The sequence below is a fragment of the Lygodium microphyllum genome, chromosome 13, assembly GCF_053477565.2.
Source record: "Lygodium microphyllum isolate KBCC chromosome 13, Lygodium_microphyllum_v1.1.10, whole genome shotgun sequence".
Taxonomy (NCBI): domain Eukaryota; kingdom Viridiplantae; phylum Streptophyta; class Polypodiopsida; order Schizaeales; family Lygodiaceae; genus Lygodium; species Lygodium microphyllum.
In genome coordinates, this window is record NC_141147.1 from 131,884,799 (window position 1) to 131,893,740 (window position 8,942).

Sequence of the window (8,942 nt, forward strand, 5' to 3'; positions counted from 1 at the left end):
ATCATTTGCAATGAGTTCCATATGTTTCATATTGATATAGAGGGATCTCATGCAGTAGGCATGCATTACATTATGAGATTATTATAGTTTCCAAGTTGCTCTTGCCCAAATTTTTAGAAGAGAGAAGTAAAGCATGCAATGTATCTCCCCTACAAGCACATATATTGCATCTTCTTACAAGTTTAAACCTTGATGAGGTTGTTCATGATTTCATGCACCAACAAGCTCTAACCAAAGTTGAGTTGTTCCAATCGTTATTGGGTTGTCGATATCATGCAAACTTAGTAAGCCATGGATGTTTTGTGAAGATTTGCTACATTTCAATAGAGCAAGGTTACCACCAATGTGTTGCTTTTTATTTCGTTTTTTTGCATTTGGGAGTGCTCATGTTGGTTCAAACTTTTTGGATATATGGTTCCCTCGTTAACATAGATAAGATGTGTATGTGTGAGATTTTTCTTATCTACATCAAGAGTAGATATCATCTATGTGATGAGGAGAAAATTGTCTACTTCTCAACGTGCTAATATATTCTAGTATTTTTCCTTGGGATACTTGTCATGTGTTTCTCTGATTCTATTCAATTCTAGATTTTCTATGCATGGAGCACTTATTGTTTGGTACGCGCCTTGTTTGAGTGTGGAAATGTTTTATTTTCATGTTACTCTATGATCTATAACTAAGATAGTCATTTGGTAGTCTTTGTGAGAATAAGGAGAGAACTAAAAATAATGTGAACAATTGTCATGCTAGTGATACTTCTAAGACATTGTTAATACAAGAATGGGTGCTACAAAAAACTAGAGAGGGACACACACACACACACACACAGAGAGGAGTTTGTTACAGTTTTAACTTAAATATATGAGTTGTTTACGACTTCAAAGCGTTGTTGCATGGTACTCTTGAATTAGTGTAAACCCAATGCTATAGAACATTGATTCCTATTTTTAATTGAGTTGCTTCACTTTCATCCTTCTCTTTAACATCTTTAAACATAGAAGTTGTTCTCCTCCTTTTAAAATTAAGGGTGTCACCCAAGAGGGAAAGGAGGTTGATGATGCATGTAATGCCTTCATTTATGTCGGTTTTGTACATCATTATTTGCATATCATATGTACACTTCTTCCTCTTTATTATGAATCATTGGAAGGCAAGATTTTTTGTTAATGACAAAAAAAATGCATATCATATGTACACTTCTTCCTCTATGTTTCAAGGTAAGCTTTTCTATTAATAAAAAAATAAATCTTTTGTGAATGTGAAATTGAAAATGTATATGTGAAGCTAATTACCTCTTTTGATTCTTAGATTTTTTGAAGTCAATACGCATGGAATGCAATGTTTATTATACCCATGTACATTGTTTGTAAATTTTTGTGAGCAAAGGGAAGTTTCACAAAAAATGCAAAGTGAGCAAGACAAAGTCTTGTGAGCTTTATAGTGATGCCAATATATGATTAATGGGCTTGGTTGGCAATGTTGGGGCCACATTAGCTAGTAAATCTTACAAGGATTGAGTATGGGGATTCCTTTGTAAATGAAGTCACACGTGTTGTGTTTGTAATAGTAAATCTACATGATTCAGCTAGTTTATAAGGTTTCTTTAATCTATAGCCTATATTGTGTATGCTTGAGAGGTTTTTCAAGCACACGTTTTGTAGTGCAACATTGTGCCTACTTGGAGAATGCCAAGAATGTGACGTGAATATTTTGTGAACTTGTCCAAGAAATGGATGCTCATATAATGGCTGGTGTATGAGCATTTGAAGACAATTAAAAACCAAAATGTTTAGCATCTATAATTTCATGAATGGATAGGAAATTGAGATGTTTAGGGAATGTTTCCAAAATTTATTGAGTGATATAATAGTGCAAGGGTTAGCCTTCGCTACGAGCTACACTTATAATTGTAGAAAACTAGATTTTAGACCAAGAGTCTCTTTAAGGGATTATGGCATCAACTAGGGCCACCTAAGTGTTTCCTAGTTATATAAAGTATTCATGGCACCTTGGCTCATTGTCTTAGCAAGACTTTTTTTAGATGCTTGGTCTCTCTTAGAGAGCTTGGTTAGATTGGATAATGTAGCCTATGCCTTATGCTTATGTGGGAGCCACCCCACATTCCTTGCATAAGAGGTTATTTGTGTCTCCTAGTTAGAGCTATGGGCAATAACTAATTAGACATTTTATTTTAGGGTCTCCACTTTTTGTGGATGTTGTGAAGGGAGTCCTCTTTTTTGGGTCTTACATGGAAAAACAAAAGTTTAGTTTTTCTACTACTATTGTTGTTGTTGTTGTTGGTACTGCTAATGCTACTGCTGCTGCAGTTGCTACTGCTACTACTGCTACATGAATTGTTCACTTTCAACAAGTAGTGCTAAAACGATTCCTAGGAGCCTGAACAATCAAGTTGAGAACACGGCCTTCATAACCATTAATGGCATTTAAAGTCATTATCCATGCAACTAGTGCGTGGGGGGAAGATAATGCAAGAGAATGGAGAGGAAGGAGATAGTTTGAGCAATAAAGGTTGCTAGAAATGGTGACACCATATACTTTAACTACCTTGCTACTACCAAGGAACACGAGCTCGGCATGTAGGTGGTGGAAGCCCAACCATGAGGGAACCTCAAGAACTTCAATGATAAAAGAAAGAAGGAGGCTAAAGGAAGTAATGCTAAGGTGCTTAGAGCTCTTATGGCATTTTCTCTATAGAGGATTAAGAAAAGGTATGTAGATCTGTCAACATCATGTGATTTATCTTTTTACTTCATGGAAGAATACCAAGTAAAAAATATCATGTATGATCAATGCTTAATCAATACAAGTTCACGGGGAAAGGATTCTACTTTGCATTGGTGAACTCATAGTAGGAGCATGATTGGATACTTGCATTTGCAATGGGATTCTAAGGTAACTTTGTATGTGTTATCCCATCATTTCCCCGTTTTAACCTAGAGGACTCATTGTAACATGAGTGTCCGGTTTAGGTCACTTACCTAGGTCTACCAAATTGGATGGATGAAGAAATTGACCCTTTGTCTAAAGCCTTGGGAAGGATGCTCTACATCCCAGGGTCATCCAATGGTCTACTTAGGGTTGAGAAGGCATGCATGTTGTGGAATAGACTTAATGTAATACTTGAATATCTAGAGGTATTTGACTCCCCATGGGATCAAGATGTGCATTGAGATTAAGTTCATCCATTTCTATAAAGATGGTTGCACAAAAAGACCATCAAAAGGAGAAAGGAAAAGCACAGGCTCAGAATGGTAAGGAGAATCAACCCCCCGTTTTTGAGAAGGCAAAGGCAAAAAATAATAAGAGAAAGAATGGTATCTCCCTCAAAAGACTAGCTAGGATTTAAATATATATGCTCCATTAGTGGATGAGAATGAAGAGTTCTATGAACTATATTTAGAACCATAGTATGGCTAGTCTAACAAAGAAAATCAATATAATTGCTTGGAATACTAGAGGGCTATGCTCTGATGGGAGCAACTATACATGCAAAAGGCTAATCAAAAGTCACAAATGTGATGTCTTAGCCCTTCAAGAGATAAAGATTGTGGAAACTGACTCAAAGAAATTAGATATTCCTAACCATTCATTGTTCCTTACTATATAGAAGGTAGGGAAAGAGGAGGAACATCACTTATCATCAAGGATGAGTTAAGCACTACTCTAGTTTGGAAGGATGCGGAAGGTTTGGTGGTGGCATCTACTATCATGTTTGGAGGTGTTGAAATTTAGCTTTGATTTGTATATGCTCCTATAGTTTCAATGAGGAGGGCCCCAATTCTAGAAAGTCCTTGCAAAAGAAATCAATTGTGAATGTTCCATCCTAATAGGAGATTGGGACATAACTACTTGCTAATTTGACAAGTCACATGCCTCGATCTCCATAATAGCAATGGAAAAAGAAAGTTGGGAAGATCTCTATTGTTAGCATGACTTAATGGATGTCTCTCATATGATTGGGGAAGAAGAGGCTAGGGCTTTCACCTAGTATAATAGGATGCTTCATGGAGGGTACATAGACTAGATAGGGTGTTCCTAAATGAAGGAGGTTGGAGGATAGTCCCATCACCCTCAGTCAAATTTCTTGCCAAGATCAAATTCTAATCACTATATAATTCAATTGACATGTAGGGATCCACCCCCCATTTCTTTAATTAGGGATCTCCCCTAATTCTATTTCACTATTCCTTTTTGAAGATGAAAAACTAAAGAATAGGTGGAAAAAATGATGTGCTAAAATAAATGACCTAATCAAAATACTAGAAAAGGGCTTACTTGGGAAATTTGAGGAAGCCAAGCACTATGGTAGAACTAAGGCTCTATGCACGAGTAGAGATATGGATATGATTAAATGTAGAAGATGTATTATATGAATGCCCTTGGTGTTGATCCTAATGATGATAGTTTGGTCTGAGTCTTACAAGAGGTTGAGGATTTTATTAAATCGAAAGAATCTTATTGAGCTACAACTCTCAATCCATAATTAAAAGGAGGCTACTATAATGGAGAGAGATGCTCCTACTTCAACATGCTTCAAATTGTTGCAACAAAAACAAAGGAGAGAGAATATCCTTGTGATTGAAGGTGATAATGGAGTCAAACATGTGGATGAGGCTTCTATAGCTAATGTATTTGTCAAGTACATGTCAAATATAGTAGGAGACTCTCCTCAAGCAAAACTTGACTATGATGCCAAGTTGGAATCCTGTTTAGAACCAATTGAGGAAGGGGTCGATAGTGAAATTTCTATCATGCTATAAAGGCCCTTTTTTATTGAGAAGTTGTACTATGTGGTCAAGAAAATGAAGAAAGGGAAATCACTTAGGCCAAATAGGATATTGATTGAAGTTTATGATGCAACTTGGGATGCAAGTGGGAGATACATTTTCTCCTTCACCCCACCAATGAATGCATGAAATAGGGTCAAATCCCCCCTTTTGTGAATGTGGGACACATCAAATTGTTGCCAAAGTCATAATTAAGTTTAAAGCTAGGACAATTGAGGCCCTAACAATGCTCAATGTATCCCATAAAGTCATATACAAGGCTCTAGCACTAAGGCTTAAGTTTTTGTTATCCAAAGTGCCCCACGTAGCTCAATATGGGTATGTTTCCTATAAAGTCATATCCAAGGCTTTAATGCTAAGGTTGAAGTTTTTGTTATCCAAAGTGCAGCTCAATATGGGTATGTTTAAAATTCAAGACATTGTTCAAGGTCAAGTAATAAGATACTTGGGAGCCCCCATTAGGCGAGCTATGCGACCTTCATAGAAGATGGCATGGATCGAAGCCAAGTTCAAGCAAAAGATAAGCAAATTTTCATTTATCCCAATCTCCTTTGGTGGATGCTTAGTTATAATTGTCAAAATTCTCTCACATGCCATGATGTTTGTAGCTATTGTCACCCCCCTCTCCAACAACCAATGGACTAAAGTGAAGTTGAACATTGGCATTCAATTGCATGGAGCATGGTGTCATCCCCTACTTGGAATGGTGGCCTTGGGCTAGAAAGAGTTGTAGACAAAGCAAAGCGGTTGGGGTTCAAGCAATGGACTAAAGTGGAGCAGAAGCTTAGAAAGTTCCTATGGAGCTTTGGTGAAGTTGAACATTGGCATTCAATTGCATGGAGCATGGTGTCATCCCCTACTTGGGATGGTGGCCTTGGGCTAGAAAGAGTTGTAGACAAAGCAAAGTGGTTGGGGTTCAAGCTAATCTCAAGGCTCAATATAAATGAACCCTGGGCTATTATTGTCAAATCTATTGTTAATAAAGTTGATCTTCTGGGTGGCTCATGAAGTGTGCTCAATTGGCCATGAGATAAAATCTTAGCAACATGAGTCAAAATTACCATCACATGATATGAATCTATCAAATATATGGTCAACATATGGAATTAAGAATTTGAATTAGATAGAGGAAGATTCTAGCTAGAGAAAATGAGTCCTATTCAAAACAAATCGAAGGATGCAAATAGATTGGCTATAAAAGGTTTGGTAAGGTGGGTTGATATTTGGGATTACTTAACTAAGGAGCCACTAAAGATAGATGATATAGCAACTATTTCAAGTGAATAGGAAGGATTTTACATGGCCAAATGAGGTCCTTAGGTCAAAGAAGGAAAACTAGTTGCCATCCAACTAGGAAAATTGGGCCAATTAGTGTTTGGTGCATAGGAAACCACAAAGGGAATCTCATTAGTCAAGATGAGACGGATTTTCGAAAGCCAATTGGGGAGGAGAGAATCAAAACTGTAACAATATCATGCAATGACAAATACCCTAAAAACCAAAGAGATGCATCAATGGGATTGGGAGAGCAACTCCTAGCCACTAGCTGAATGTCATGCTTTGGAAGGTCATTAGGCTCAAACTATTGACCAATGATCATGTCGAGGAGATGAAGAAAGTGAACCCCAATTTCCCCTTACATACAACCCACAAAGAATCAGTTGTCCATTTTTTTGGGCTTGCAAAGAGGTTCAAAGTATGTGGAAAAAGTTGAAGAAATGGTTTAGCATAGATGGCTTCTGTGATGCTATAAAGACGAGGATGATACTTTTTGGATATGTAGGTAAAATGGACGAGGAAAGCCTCATAGACATATATGGGCCAATAGGAATAGAGTCTTGATGAAGAAAGAGAGGAAACTCTCTGCATTAGAGCTTTTTAGATTCATCAAGGGGGATCATCTAGCTTGCTAAAGGTTTTTGAAAAAGATAGCCCATGTTTATAAGGTTGCTTTTAGACAATTTTCAAGGTACTAAGTATATGGATATAGCCTGTTCACCCTCTTGATGTGAATATTGATATTATTTAATACAAATTTCTACATTATAAAAAAAAATAATCACGCCTTAATCTTAATTTACAACCTTGATTTATTTGGGTTTAGAGAGGATTGGAACCTTATTTCTCTTCTTTATTGTTTCACTCCAGCCACAAAGCTCTTGATACCTCTACACCCATCCTTAGGTCAAAAGGTGTGTGTGCATGTGCAAACTTGCATAAACCTTGGATAAGTTGCTATAGTAATGATGTGGTGGTTATATATGCTCAACATAAGATTATTAGTGTCCTTGCATTTCAATTTGAAACACACGATAATTGCAAGAGAATCTTGAAGGTAGATTATTAGTGTCCTTATGTTTCACTTTGAAACACACGATAATTGCAAGAGAATCTTCAAGGTAGAGTGAAATCCATAGCTAGGTCGAGAACATGGATAATGGTGGAAAAGTGAGAAGGTAGCACGTTAATATTGGTATTTTTACCAACTCTAGTTGCATTATTATCAATTTTTTTGTGCATTGTAATACCTGCACTGTATAATTCTCCCCATGCAGTGGCATTAACGTCACAATATCTTATAAGGAAGCTAGTTTAAGGATTGGAAATTGTAGGCACGAGGTAGCATTGTCAAAGTCATGACATCCTACAAGGGAGCCAACATAAACCTAATCTATTATGGTGGGAATGGGGAGGATAGTGGGCATCATGTTGTGTTGTCAATTTATAAGGGAACCTCATACCTAGCTTGTGGGGATGAAGACAATAGATGCAATAACGTCATGCCAACATCTTGAGCATGTGCAAATGAGCCAATCCCTACCTAATGTGTTTTATAGTGGAAGGACGAGGATCAGAGGCGTGAGGGGTAGTAGTGTCAACATTGAGAGCTTTTGTGAGGGAGCCACCTCACACCTAGTTTGTTACACTAGGGGATAGGGACAACGAGTGCCCTCGGATGGTAATATGCTCACCTATAGAAGTTGATGATGTTATTCGAACTTCATTTGACATATGTACCTTGTGAAATGATGATTTACCCCTGAAGGCACAACTCTCATGCGCATCTCAACTATGTTCTCTTAGTATCACCATGGTAAGCTTCACTAGAACATGCTATTGCTAGTAATGGGGTTTGGTGGGAAGCTAGTAGGGAAACAAACTACACTTTTGAGGCGACATCCAAGTAGGAGTATGGCACTTCTTCTTTAGGCCTATTGGGTTTAAGGGATTTTTGGAGGTGGAAAGCGATATGGGTGACTTGGTCCATGGTGCTCCTAAAGTTTGGGACTAGGGTTTGTTGGGGGATCTACCTAGGGAGAGCATGCTTTTGCTTCCTTAAGGAAGTTGTGGAACATACACTATTCATTTCCTTTAAGAAGATCTTCTTGCTGTCCATTATGATTGAGAAAAAGTTCACGGCCAACGAGGACCACCCATCCGTAGGATGGACCCATGGCCACATCCACTGCACTTTCCTCAAGTTGTTTTAGTTGTCTAATTACCTACCACATTTAGTTGGACATACATCAAGCATCTTCCTTAATTAGCACGTTAGACACCGGTTCCTTCACGTAATCTTAGCACTTGACATAGAAAAGCAGTGTCAAACAAGTTCTTTTTCAACAGGTTATCATCTTTATCTTTGGAATACATTCATAAAGTCCAGTCCGTAGGCTTATCCATAATCCGCCCGAAGGCTATCGATAATCCGCCCGAAGGCTATCCAGCAATCCACACGGATTACTAATCCAAGATTAGGGCCACAATGTTTGATAAGTAAGCATTAGAAGATTTTGATCCCTCTGAGTGTTGCATATATGTGTATGGAGGCATACCAATATTTTGATGGTGGTTTGTATGGGTTTGATCACTTGAGGTGAGGGGGTTGAAAGTTGGTAGAGGTGCCTATATTTCCGTGACCCATCAAAACCACAATGCATGTGATACGCAGCACCAAATCATTTGAACCACATATAAATTTTTCTGGTGGACGTTTTTTCTTGATTTTTTCTGGTGGCTGATTGTGCTGAAAGGAGGGTCCCTAACGTGGCTACTTTTGGGGCCACCCTTCGCCCTTTGGGAGTGTGTGTGGCCTGGAAATATGGGCGATGCAGCTTCAGGCAGCAGTCT